The 12,830-nt window shown below is 39.5% G+C and overlaps 1 protein-coding gene across 18 annotated transcripts in view; it reads left to right on the top strand.

Annotated features, from left to right (window-relative positions):
• Positions 1–125: 125 nt before the first annotated feature.
• Positions 126–12,830, top strand: part of MEGF11 (multiple EGF like domains 11) — a 287,680-nt gene continuing 274,975 nt past the window's right edge. For all 18 annotated transcript variants that reach the window (XR_013938103.1, XR_013938104.1, XR_013938105.1 and 15 more), the window contains exons 1-2: positions 126–1,044; positions 8,720–8,823. The gene's annotated coding sequence lies outside the window, so the exon portion shown is untranslated. The remainder of the gene's footprint in view (positions 1,045–8,719; positions 8,824–12,830) is intronic.

Genomic DNA, 12,830 nt, shown 5'->3' with positions numbered 1-12,830 from the left:
ACGGAGCGGGGCGGAGGGGAGGGACGGGAAAGCGGCGGGACGGCGGCGGGGGGCGCTGCGGGGACCGGCCCGGGGGGAGCGGTGTGGTGGCGGAGGGTCTGGGATGAGAGAAATGTCTGAGAGGCAGGCGGGAGAGGGCTGAGGGGACCGGGCTGCAGCTGAGGGGAGTTTCTGAGGGACAGGCAGTAAGGAGTTGAGGGGAGATTCTGAGGGGTAGGCGGGAGTGAGCTGAGGGGAAGTTCTGAGGGAGAGGTGTGAAAAAACTGAGGGGAATTTCTGAGGAATAGGTAGGAGTGAGTTGAAGGAGCTGGGGCTTAAGCCCAGGGAAGTTTTGAGGGGCAGGCAGGAGCGAGCTGAGGGAGTTTGTGAGGGGCAGGTAGTGAGGAGCTGGGGGAGTTTCTGAGGGACAGGCAGTAAGGAGTTGAGGGGAGATTCTGAGGGGTAGGCGGGAGCGAGCTGAGGGAAAATTCTGAGGGAAAGATGTGAAAAAGCTGAGGGGAATTTCACAGGAATAGGCGGGAGTGAGTTGAAGGAACTGGGGCTTAAGCCTGGGGAAGTTCTGAGGGACAGGCAGGAGCAAGCTGAGGGAGTTTGTGAGGGACAGGTAGTGAGGAGCTGGGGGAGTTTGTGAGGGACAGGCAGTAAGGAGTTGAGGGGAGATTCTGAGGGGTAGGCGGGAGTGAGCTGAGGGGAAGTTCTGAGGGAGAGATGTGAAAAAGCTGAGGGGAATTTCTGAGGAATAGGTAGGAGTGAGTTGAAGGAACTGGGGCTTAAGCCCGGGGAATTTTTGAGGGACAGGCAGGAGCGAGCTGAGGGAGTTTGTGAGGGACAGGTAGTGAGGAGCTAAGGGAGTCTGTGAGGGGCAGGCTGGAGCAAGCTGAGGGGAAATTCTGAGGGAGAGGGGTCTGGAGGCACTGGGAGACTGGAAAGGCTCCAGAGAAGAACAAGAAGAGGTTATCTTGCTATGCTAAACTGTAGTCCTGCATAAATGCACGTGTGTGAACCTCCATGGCCGTTCATGGCATCTCCCAGGAGCAGCCCCAGGTCTGTGAGCTGGGGAAGGTGGCTGGGGTGAGCGAGGGGTGCAGGCAAGCCCTAATGTCAAATGATTTACAGTAGGCACCGATGTTGTTCCTCACGTTTACAGAGGGAAGATGATGGCAATGAAAGATTAATTCTTGCTCAAGATGAAACAAAAGCAGGGGAGGGTCATGAGTGTAACACAGTGTTTCAGGGTCCCAGTCAGTGCTCCTTAAATAAGGCTGTGATGCAGATAGTATGGCATTTTGGGGATGATTTTGACAATAAAGAAGCATTAATACGTTTTCAGAAATGCCTACATCGTAACCTTATTTGAACGGAATACATGGTGCAAACTGTTTGTCCTTACGAGGAAAAAAGACTGGGAAAGAGCCAAGGCAGTATGTCACTGTATGTTCCTGTTTATTCTACTTGCTTATTTTTCACATATTTTATAAAATGTGTATCTCCAATGACTAATACTTCTGAGTAACCAATTGGTGCCAGTAAATGGAAGTACCATCTGTAAGAAACTGATTTGTAGAAGCCAAGTTCTCAAACATATGAGGAGGAGGAGGAGGTGTTATAACTTAGTGAGAGACGACTGAAGTGCGGACTTGGTTTTGGTAGTCTAGATGATTTTAGATGCGTTATGTAAGCAGGACGTGAGAGGAAAGGGGAAATGGAGACCAAAATGATGGAGCTCTTCTTCAGTAGGAACAAAGATGGGGTAGCCAGTGGTGACAGAAAGGGGAAGAAAAAGACAACATTTTGGGGAAAGATAGTGAATTCAATTTGAAATGCAGTGGGTGCTGCCTGCTGTGACAGTGAAGAACGCACATCCATGTGCCTACTCTGTGTCATTCAGTGACTGCAATAGAAGTAAGGTTAATTAAATGAAAGTGACTGAGATCACTTCTCTAATTTGTTCACCATTTCACAGAGAAAAATATAAGACCTCTGGGCTAAGTTCATGCACTGCTGATACTGCTGAGGAGCTGCATGCTTATTTCTAATATACCAGTTAGACAATTTTTTAAAGTTTGTTTCCCTCCCCCCTTCCTTCTTCTTTTGGAGAGTAACCTCTTAGAAGTAAAAGTCAGTCTAAGGTTGAGTCACTAAAGGTAAGAGAGATGTTTACACTTCATCTGAGTTTGTCCTAATGAGGTCAGAGTCAAACTTCTGTGCTGATCTGGTAATTGATTTTATACATGGCAAGAAGTTTGCGCAGGGAGAACCAGAACTAACAGGATAACAGGAGCATCCTTAATTGTTTTGAAATAAAAGCTGCTAAAGAGTTCAAAATAATAGAATCAGAAGATCTCAATAAATGTCAAAGAGTGAAGGTGGAATGCAGCACAGCTGCAGACCAGCGAGACATACATTTTTTTCATAGTTTTCCTTTAAGTGCTTGAGAAACAAAACATGGCAGAGCAGATCCAAAGAGAGCAGTATAAATATTTCTTTCTTCTCATAGAGTATGCCTTACTTCATACAGTGCTCCCCTGGATAACAGTAGTAAATACTAGAAAAGCTTTTATTTTGTGAGTGAGAGAAGTCCTTTAAAGTTCAATTACATGTTTGTTCTTGCCTATGTTGGGAACTGTGAGCCTCTCAGGAGGTCTCTCCCTGCTTGGAAAAACATGTCAGGAGAAGCAGTGCAGAATTTCAATGTGGTACCTTTTGAAAGAAGTTGCTCGGTGTTTTGGCAAAGAAATGTGTCGGGTCATTGGAGAATACCAGCTTTTGGCTCAGGTTTCCTAAGCTCGAAGCATGACTCATCTTACAGATGGCTGACAACAATATGACCTAGGAAGCTAATTTTGAGCACAGAAGTAAAACAGTTTATTGTGTAGGTTATTAGGTGTCTATATGGGGAAATGGAACATCTACAAGGCAAGAGCAAGTATTCACACACAGGTGTGATATATTGTTGGCTGTTAAATGTAATGCCATTCCACTTGCTTACCAGTATTTGTCAGTTGGCACCACACAGGTGAACATTTTTGATGTACCTCACTCCTCCTGTCCTGGCAAAGCAACTGCTGGGTTTTCTTCTTGCAAAGGGACTTGTTCCTCAGCTTTGTAAAACCTGTGACTATACGATACTAACTCCCTCCCTCCCTTCCCCATTTTATGAGCTAGGCTACATAGCTAAATGGGGATACATCAGCCAAATTTGTGTTTATATTTAAGATGGCGACAGAGAAATATATAAAAATGCATATAGCAAATTATGGTCAGCTACTGTGCCTATAAACACAGCTCTGTCGTAGACAGCCTAATGGTGGGGTTACGTAAGCTATGAGGTCTGATACAGGCTGACAAAAAATGGTGAAGTGACAAGAAGGAGAGTCAGGGTATTAAAGTCCAGGATTCACACATTTCTGGAATCAATAGCAATCTTATATTTTCTTTTGAAAAAGACTTTTTTTCTCTACAAGAACTCCCATCACCTGGGTAGTGGATGCAAGATTTGATTGTCTTATAGTATACCTTTGAAGTTGGTTCTTCCATTTTTAAAGCAATTTTGAAGCAACTGGCAGTTCAGTATCTGCTTCTAACTCCTATACAAAACTGAATAAATACTTTCTTTTCTCTTGGAGATTCTTTCTCCTGGATCGTTGGTTCAGTAAAAGCCAGATATTGTAAAAAATAGTACCCATATCTGGCCTGAGGATTAGTATGCCACTCCTTGCACTTGCAAAAATGTGTAATACAGTTCTCACCTAGCTGTGCTCTAGATGCCAGTACTTACTGTCTTTTAAGGATTCAGTCTCCTTCACAGAAGTGCTAATAAGAGAAGTTGACTGTTTTCTGAACAAAGACCATATAAAATCAAGATCACTGCCCGTAGCTCTTACATTTGGCTGCACTTCGAAAGTAGAATTCTTTGCCTTCATTTGTGGGAAAGCATATAAAAACTCCCTCCATTTGTTAGCAAAAGTGATAAAATATGCATAAATGTCATAGCTGAAGGTCTGGGAATTTTATTACTTTAGATCAGAGTGGCTGTGGCTGATGGAGCACTGGAACGGGCTGCCCAGGGAGGTTGTTGAGTCTCCTTTTCTGGAGATACTCAAGGCCCATCTGGACGCCTACCTGGGCAACCTGCTCTAGGGAACCTGCTTTGGCAGGGGAGTTGGACCCGATGATCTCCTGAGGTCCCTTCCAACCCCTACGATTCTGTGATTCTGTGATTATAGTGACAATATTGCTTTTACCAACAAATCCATAGTCTTATTTAAGAGAGATATCAAGTTAGTTTAACAAGGTCTATATTCTGTAATCCCATGTCAACTGGCATTAGTTTTATCTCCTTTAATTATTTTTGTTGAATCCCTTATTAATTAGACTTTCTGTTATTTTGCCTGGGATTGCTCTTTGACTGACAAGACTATAATTACCTGCATTATCCCATTTATCCTTTAAAATTATTTTACTTAACATTACAAGGAACATGCTAATTTTCTTTTTTATTCTGTGGAAAGAAAATTATGATGTATTCGTGCATTGTTAGGATTCAGATTTTCTCCCTGGATTTCTGTTACGAACCACCTTGCTACCTTTAAGTTTTCAATACCGGTTACCACCACTGGGAGACACTATTAAACTGATTTGCGGTTGAAATGACACTTTAGCTTCCATTACCACGTCCAATAGGCTAAAATTCAACGTTTCAGCTTCTGCGAACAAGCTGCTTTGAGTTGCTTATAACATAACTAGACAAATTTCTTCTACAAAATACAGTGGAAACTGATGCTGTTCTGTAGTACAATAAAAAAAGCTACACACACAAAAAAACACCCACCTGTCTTGCAGATCACTTTAAGCATGGCAGGAGTATGAAACTACATGATGTTTACAATTACTGGAAGCATAAAAGCAATTTATTTATCAGAATCTCTCATAGCTACTATAGTATGCATTTGATTCTCTTCCCACGACCCTTTTTTTATTTGGATACAGTTCAAAAGTTTATTCTATCACTGGATTGCAAAGATGTGTACTATTTTGTTTCACCTACTTTCTGTACCTTTGTTCATTCCAGATACTCACTGATGAGAGATCTCAAATATTTAAAGGAAAACAGCCTTTGTACTAGCATCATTAGGATGTTAAACTTTAGCTGATTAAGGAGCTTTCATTTATTTGTAGATGATAAAAATTTGGTGGATTCCAGTCTTTCTGTTTTCATAATGTCTGGATTTGTTGTGTTAGAAATTACCAAAATAATTTAGATGGATCAAAGGAAGAGTCCACCAGACCAATCTTTTTGCCAACAATATGCATTTGAGTTGGTTGGAGCCTTTACAATGAAATGATGCTCTCTTGTGCCTCAGCCTCTGCAGTAATTCCTGTATGGTTCAAAGGATAATCACAGTTAGGGATGGAAAGACCTAACAGGTCACCTTTTCCACCCACTACCAAATTGGGATTGTTCCCTACAGTATATCAGGCTCAAGTTTGGGGTTAGTGCTGCAGAATATAATGCTCTAAGATATATTTATTTATATACCATAGTAAATAGAAAACAGAGTTGTGTAAGGGTGACTTTTTTTTTTTCTTGTCCCCTGCTTTCAAAAGCACAAGGAGAAATTTCTGGGTGATTAATTTCCTCTTAGGTTCCTATCATGAGAAATCCAGTGGGCTTGTGGCTGACCTGTGGGGAACTCCGCTGTACAAATGAGATACAAAAGGCTTTCCTTGAGAGCTCGGAGATGTATATTGAAACTAAAGGAAAATAGATCATACTGTATTTTTGGTTTACAGCTGTGCTTCTTAGCTGTTTTGTATTTTACTCACTAAAAGGGTATAAATAAAGGTTTTATATAGCCATAACTACTCTGTCTGCTGGAAAAACATATTGCCTAGCAGGGCTGGGCAAGTAACAGTTTACGCTTGTTTTTTTAAAATTGTTTTCAAATAAAAAAATGTAAAATTTCAAAATGCATTCTTTTGCCAGAATTATTGTCAAGAACTAATTCTTAGCCAGAAAATAATACAGATATTCCTCATAGTACATAGCAATACTTTAACCTTCACTGCTTAGTTCTGTAAGTAATGATATTATTTGTGTTTCCTAACTGCAAGGGTGTGAAAACTGACCAGCAGTGGATTTCTTGAATTTAATGTAAAATTCATAAAATGACATATATACTGCTAACCATTTGAGGTTTTCATTTGGCAAATGTTCAAGCTTAAAATGTGTTTTTCACGATTATTCCCCTTATTAAAGCTCATTTGCTATTCATGGGAAGTGAGCACAAAAGGGATGTGAACAGTCAAAAGAAATCCATTTAAAAATTCAAATGAATATCCAAGGGAAATGGACTGCAGTGTTTGCCCAACTCTACTGGGCATACTCTGCTTATGAATGTCTTATTAGTAGGTGCCTTTGTCATTGTCCTTAAGGCTTTCATCACAAATGTTAGATGGTTCTGTTATGACTTCATATTGCAGTTATTATGCAAAATTCATTCCCGAAATTGCTAAAATAGTTCCGTTAGAGTGCTGCTGTGTGAGAGTGTGTTCACCATGTGGATGCTTCTTTTTCAAATCCGTCCAAAAGCTGTATTTGTTGTGATGCTGGCTACTGAGTTTCAGTGTGATGGAAAGGAGTCAAAGAAGCTTAGATCGTCATCCTTTGCTGAAAGCTGAGAGATTACTTCCAGTGGCCTTGCTCATAGCCTCAGACACTCCAGTTATCCCTCTTGTAACTGCCTTTGTAGAAATAATACTTGCCTAGTGATGGGAAGACTCTGGATCATCAATTGTGAGAGCAAAAAGGAGTAATTGCTGTTTATTTTCTACATACACCAAGCTCCTGCTTGCTAAGTGGCTGAGCACCACTGAGAAGAGTCTGCTCTGTCTTCTTTACCTCCCTCCTGTCAAATGTTTATGCACACTGATAAAATCCACCTTGAACTTTCTCTTTCCAAGACTAGGTAGTCCTAGCTATTCTATGTTAAGGTACCTCATAGAGTTTTATGCAGGGATAGACTTCAAATGAAACCAAGAAAAGAATTTTCAGGGGTTTTGGTTTTTGCGTTCCTGGATGGCAATTAGGAATTATTTTCATTACAGGTCTATATAAATATAAGAAAATTGACCTGAAGCCCAATGGTAAAGACTAATATAAGTAGTTGCTCTTTAACATAAAAGCAAGTTGCAATAGCCCTAGCATGAGAGCCTACTGTGTTACTCTTTGCTTACTCTAATGGGCCATAAGTTTTGTGTTATAGTTAAATAGTGTTATGTTTGTGTATTATCACTCCATATCATGCCATGTTGGAGGGTTGTGTGAGCAACTGCATGGTTTCTAGAGGTAGATTACAGAAAAATAATACGCTGCGTCATTCAGCTTGAGGTTTTTGAGATGCATTAACTTGTGCAATGTGAGGTCAAAGGCTAGTGCTTTTCAGAAAGGTCTTGCTTCTTAGCCAAATTTATAGCTGCTCGAATGGAGGCAAAGAAGGTCAAATAGTTTTCTAGGGATCATGTGCCAACTGAGCAAGTCAGCCAGGACTTGAGCCAAAGATCCATTCTCTTGGTTCATCGCCCTTGGCTGTAAATAGTGGACTTCATTCTGGTTTATGAAGATCTTAGGCAGGTAGCATAATGTTTTATAAGTTTCTGAGAGAGACTGAACTGCTGCTACAATGAGAAATAGTCTAATGCCCTAAGAAAAAGTTGAGAAAAAATAAGATACAAAAAATATTGTCAGAGGAAAAAATTAAAAACTATGTGTGACTTTTGTCTCTATCATAGCTCTTTCTGCTTTAGGGCTTTTCAGGATCTGGGACCAGTTGTATGGGATATAAATCACTAAGCCTGGGCTTAGGAGATCTGTTGGTGCTTGGTGGACATTTTGGAAGTAAGCAAGTGCCTCTACTCATCTCCACCTATCACTATAAGCTGGAGGTGTAATTTTCAGAAAAAAATCCAAAACAAAATAACATAAAAGTTTCCTAACAATCGAGCCTTGGACTGATAGTTTACTCTGCTGTTGAATAGTCTGGACCAGGACACACAGGAGTTCTCTGGGCGAACCAGTAACGGGTTATACAGACAGGCAGTCTGTCACCTCTGTCTCCTCAACTGCCAAGGAGAAAATCCACTGTGGATATTATATTATATTATATACATCACTTAACTTCAACACTCAAAGTAGGCATCTAAAGTTAAGGAGGTAGGCTGGCCTAGCTTCTTCCTAGTGGAGAAGAAAGAGAATTCAGTGCTTAGATACAGGTGACATGAATGCTCTTTTGAGTGTAACACTGCCCACTCAGTGCTGACAGTGTAAAGAGATTGCTAAATACATTTTATGTCCTCCCTTTACAGGTCAGAAAGGAAAGTGGCTGCTGCTGCACATGGTCCAAACAAAATCATCAGAGCGTGTGCTTTCCTAGTGTAAAGAGGCTGACATAGGTTTCCTAAGACATTGTAGATAAATCAGTAATAAGAGAGTATTTCAACACTTCCTATTCAGAAAAAAAAAATAAAATTGTTTAGCTCTAGAAATGGAGCTATGTTATGTGGCAGTGGATATGATCTGGAAGTTTCTGGGGACATGAGGGACACAAGAACACCCATCAAATACCAAGATGCTCATTTAATCTAGTGAGAGACTGCCAAATGTTTATATTTTTTCATATCTCTTGATGCTTATTTTAGGTATTTTTCCCTCTTTCTCTAGTCCTGATTCCTCATTCCAGTACGTAGTGTGTGCTGCTGAGGAAGTGCAAGGCACCGCTGTGAGGAGTGTCCCCACCTGTTGGACCAGCAAGTGCAGCTCTGCAGGTAACAGAAAGTTTCTCTGCTGATGTAAATTGAATGCAAAAGAGCAAACCTAGTTCTGTGGCAGAAATGTTCCAGTTCTGTGTTTAGGGTGAGGTGACATGAATAATCTTTCAGGTATGACAGCCTGTACCTTTAGAAGCATATAAGAAGATGGAGGGACAATGCTGGATTATTTTGATCTAATATTTTTTTTTGCTTAAAATTGAGTTCAGCAAGTTATTTTCCAGCTTATCTCACCACCTTTCCTTTTTTTTCTGTCCTTCTGTCTCTTCAGTTTCCTTTTTGGAATTTAATATCTCCCATTGGTGATTTCTGTTCCTTATCTTCCCTTGATCTATTTCTGCTTCTCTGTTAGATTCTGTCCCCTTGAATCTCCAACTAATGTCTCCGCATACGTCAGATTTAAAAAAAAAAAAAAGAAAAAAAAGATGCAAGGCTGTGAAAAGAACTAGAAAATGTTTATGTGGTTGCAGTAGGCTGACCATTAAAATGACTTTATTTCTGCAGCATTTCAGATGCTGGGCTTGACAGTTTCATTTCCAAAACTATTTATACTCACAAAAGACCATAACAGCATTTCCATTATTTTCGTTTATGATTTTTTTTTTTGCCTATATTTTATCAAGTTAGCTTCTTCTCTTCAGGCCTGATTTCAGACAATAGTAATACAAAGTGGAAAAATCTTTTCTGAAAGAGACTGTAGCTTTTTAGCTATTAAAGCATCTTTCTGTGTCCCATCATATTTTTATCTCAGTCTACTTTTCAGCTTCTTCTGTTCATTTGATCTGATGTTATGACATGCAGGGGAGACTCAGATGAAAGTTTCACCTGAGGAGTGTGTATGCTCATAGCTGAGGAACCTTACTAAAACTGCCTTCCTTGTTATTCACCAAAGTCCTCTTGGTGCTCCAGGCACTACTTCCAGAGCATGCCGTATGAAAGCAAAGGATAACCATAACTATTATTTCACATTGAAAACAGAGGGAGTAGTTATTTTGCTAAACTAGTACCAGTGAGCATCACAATAGGCTAGGACGAAGAAGAATGATCCATTTTTATTTTCTTGCTTTTCTAAATATAAGCGAGCATGCGTATGTATAAGCATTTCTGTACGTGATGTTTCATTTTTCTTTCTGCTTCTGTTTTTGTTTCATTGAAAAGAAAAAAAGGCACAATTGGGTGTTTTGGAAAGGAAGCTACAACTAATATTAAATATTTTTGAACAACAATGTTGTATTGAATTCTGCATACAGAGATTGTGAAATCTCATTCACTGGAAATTTGTGAGAACAAGTTATAAGTTTGCTAGGAGCAGTCTAGGTGTCAGCTCTCAGGACTTCTCTACAGACCACCAGGCCCCTGTGGTATCAGTGGCTGTTAGAAGCCTAATGAAGACAACGCTTGCTATGATTTCATAGATTACAGCATTGTGATGTCTTTGTTTCCCTCCAGCCTTTTACTTCTGTACTCTTGCCATAATTCCAGGGCAATGGTAAAATAAGTTTGTGATGATGTATGATAATAACAACTGTCTGAACTGTGGCCCTTACTACAATCTCATTTGCTTGCCTCAGAGCGACTGCTTGCCCGGGAAGGTCAGCAGGTTGTTTGCTTCCTGTTGAGCTAATTGGCAGGGTAACAACCACCGCCTGCCAAGCAAATGCATTTGTTTAATCTCTGCTGGTTGTGGATAAAAACTGCCAATAGACAAAAGAGACCCTTTTTTAAAGAGCTAATTTAGAGCTGGATGAAGAAGAGTTCTTCCCTTAAACTCCGAAGTATCAGTATTAGCTGCTGTAGATATGTACCAATAATATACATCCCACCTCAGTTCTGATCCCTCTCTTTACCTGACAGTGCTTTAGTAGATTAGGGGCACTATCGATCTCAACCTAGCATTAAAAGTTTACCAGAGCCAGGTGAGTTTGGCATCCATAGTTATATACTTATAGGCTGATACCGATTGTAACTACAAGATTAAATAGAACATAGGAGAGATGAGGAGCTTCTTGAATTGATTTAAGACATGCGTAGCAGAATTGCCAGTGGACGGTAGCTTTCTACTTCCATATAAAGGGCATATGCAAGGCCCAAGGCAGGCAGTGCAAAGATTCTTGTTAATGTTCACGGATTTTTGATTAAGTCCTAAAGACAGAGTCGAGATTTAAAATGTATTGACTTTGAAACAAAGCTTCTGGTGCAATTACATAATTTCTATTATTCTCATTCAAACTGATGTGTGTTATTCATCATGCTGATCAGAACATGCTTTGCATCACTGTACTATTTCTGATTTGATGGTTGTGATAAACTTAGTAACCTCTTTCAGCCTGTGAAGTTATATGCTTCCTTCAGATCCTTCATTTAGCTCTAAGGGCTTTTTAAGTTTCAAAGGACAAAAATTACGTTTGTTTTGGCCAATTAGAGACTACTGGAGGGATAGTGATTTGTTGTTGGTGGTGGTTTTTTTTTTAAGAATTCTTTTAGTACGGCTTCATCTTTGTCTCTTTCAGAGATTTCCATATTCTCCGTTTGCATGTTTTGTGACTGTTGTTGTTATCTCCATATAAAAGAGGGCTATCTGTTTGGTATCCTTAGGATTTGCAGCTTTTAATTAGAATGGATTTATGTTGATTAGAGTTGATGGGATTGAAATGCCATGTAGTTATTAATTTCCTAGTTTTAATTTTGCTACTTAGTCATATGTTACCAAAAATATCTTAGAAATATATTTTTCCCTTGTAAAGTGACAAAACAGAGAAATAAATGCGTTGCGGCATGCTGTCGTTTTGTGAATAAACTTCTGGCAGATCCTGACTTTTAAATTCTATCAATGTATGTTGAGCTGGGTGAAAATGTAAAGAAATATTTTCAGCCAAGTTTTCTTCAATTTTCATTGAAAACTGAAATAGAACTTGTGAGAATTTGGGGATTTGGTCATTTTCTTTCTAGAGCTAAGATGTTAGTGAACATAATTCCCTGAAATTCCAAAATTTGAAAATGTCCACTGCAATTCTCATATCTGTAGCATATGCAGTACAGACCCAGGTTCTGTACAGAGATTAATGTTAATCAGCATACAGAATGGTATTTCCATTTTTACAGGTAGGAAAATGAGACATAAAATAACCCGTGGTCCACTCTGATACTCATTACAATCAGTCTGAAGATGATTTTCACTCTAACAGGATAAGGTTCTGTGCAGAATGGACTAGCTCTGTAGGCTGCTCATCTCTGCAATAATGAATAAAAGCATGAACAAAAAGTGCCAGAGCAGATAAAAATTCGGATACCTCCTTTCCAAAAGGCCCATGCTGAGCTCTTTGAAGATGGAGATAGTAGACCACAGCACTGAGATACACAATTCCAGTTGGCAGAGTTTTGGGCTAGGAATCAGGACTCCCGGGTTTCTTTATTCCCTGATTTGTCATTGCAGCTATCAGCAGTTACTTTTCTTTAATTTTGCCTTTAATCTTGCTTGCATTATTATTATTTTGAGATTGTACGTTACTGAATACACAGGAATCATATGAAGTTCTGGTTTTGATTAAAAACTCTGGATATTACCTTTCTGCAAATAAATTATAATGATTAAAAATAAATATGCTCATATAAAATGGGGTACAGTTAAGAGAGAGTTTATATTCAGTGTTCACATTCAACCACTTCCTAAAACTTCAGGGTAGAAGTCTATCGTGAAGATAAATTCACAGCTTCTTTCATCTTGTCTAATTTTTCTATAATAAAACCTACTCCTGACTGAATATGAGACAAGTGAACTTAAACTTTCTTTCAGAAGAATCATAGCAATTTGATTTCCTTAGCGTGTCCAAAAAGTGCTGATTACGTAACAGTGCATTTAATACAGATTTAAGATCTCTCCTTAATATTATGGCTATCTGGAGACGGCCGTTTGAAGAAAACTGGCTAACATTTATGATAAATTTGCCCCAGCATATTTAGAGGTAAATAAGGTACAGATGAATATAACACATGGACTCATTTCA

Source organism: Anser brachyrhynchus (assembly GCF_964034855.1).
Source record: "Anser brachyrhynchus genome assembly, chromosome: 11".
In the NCBI taxonomy this organism is placed as follows: domain Eukaryota; kingdom Metazoa; phylum Chordata; class Aves; order Anseriformes; family Anatidae; genus Anser; species Anser brachyrhynchus.
Note: the sequence above shows the minus strand (reverse complement) of the source record. Positions and strands in the feature narration are given on the sequence as shown.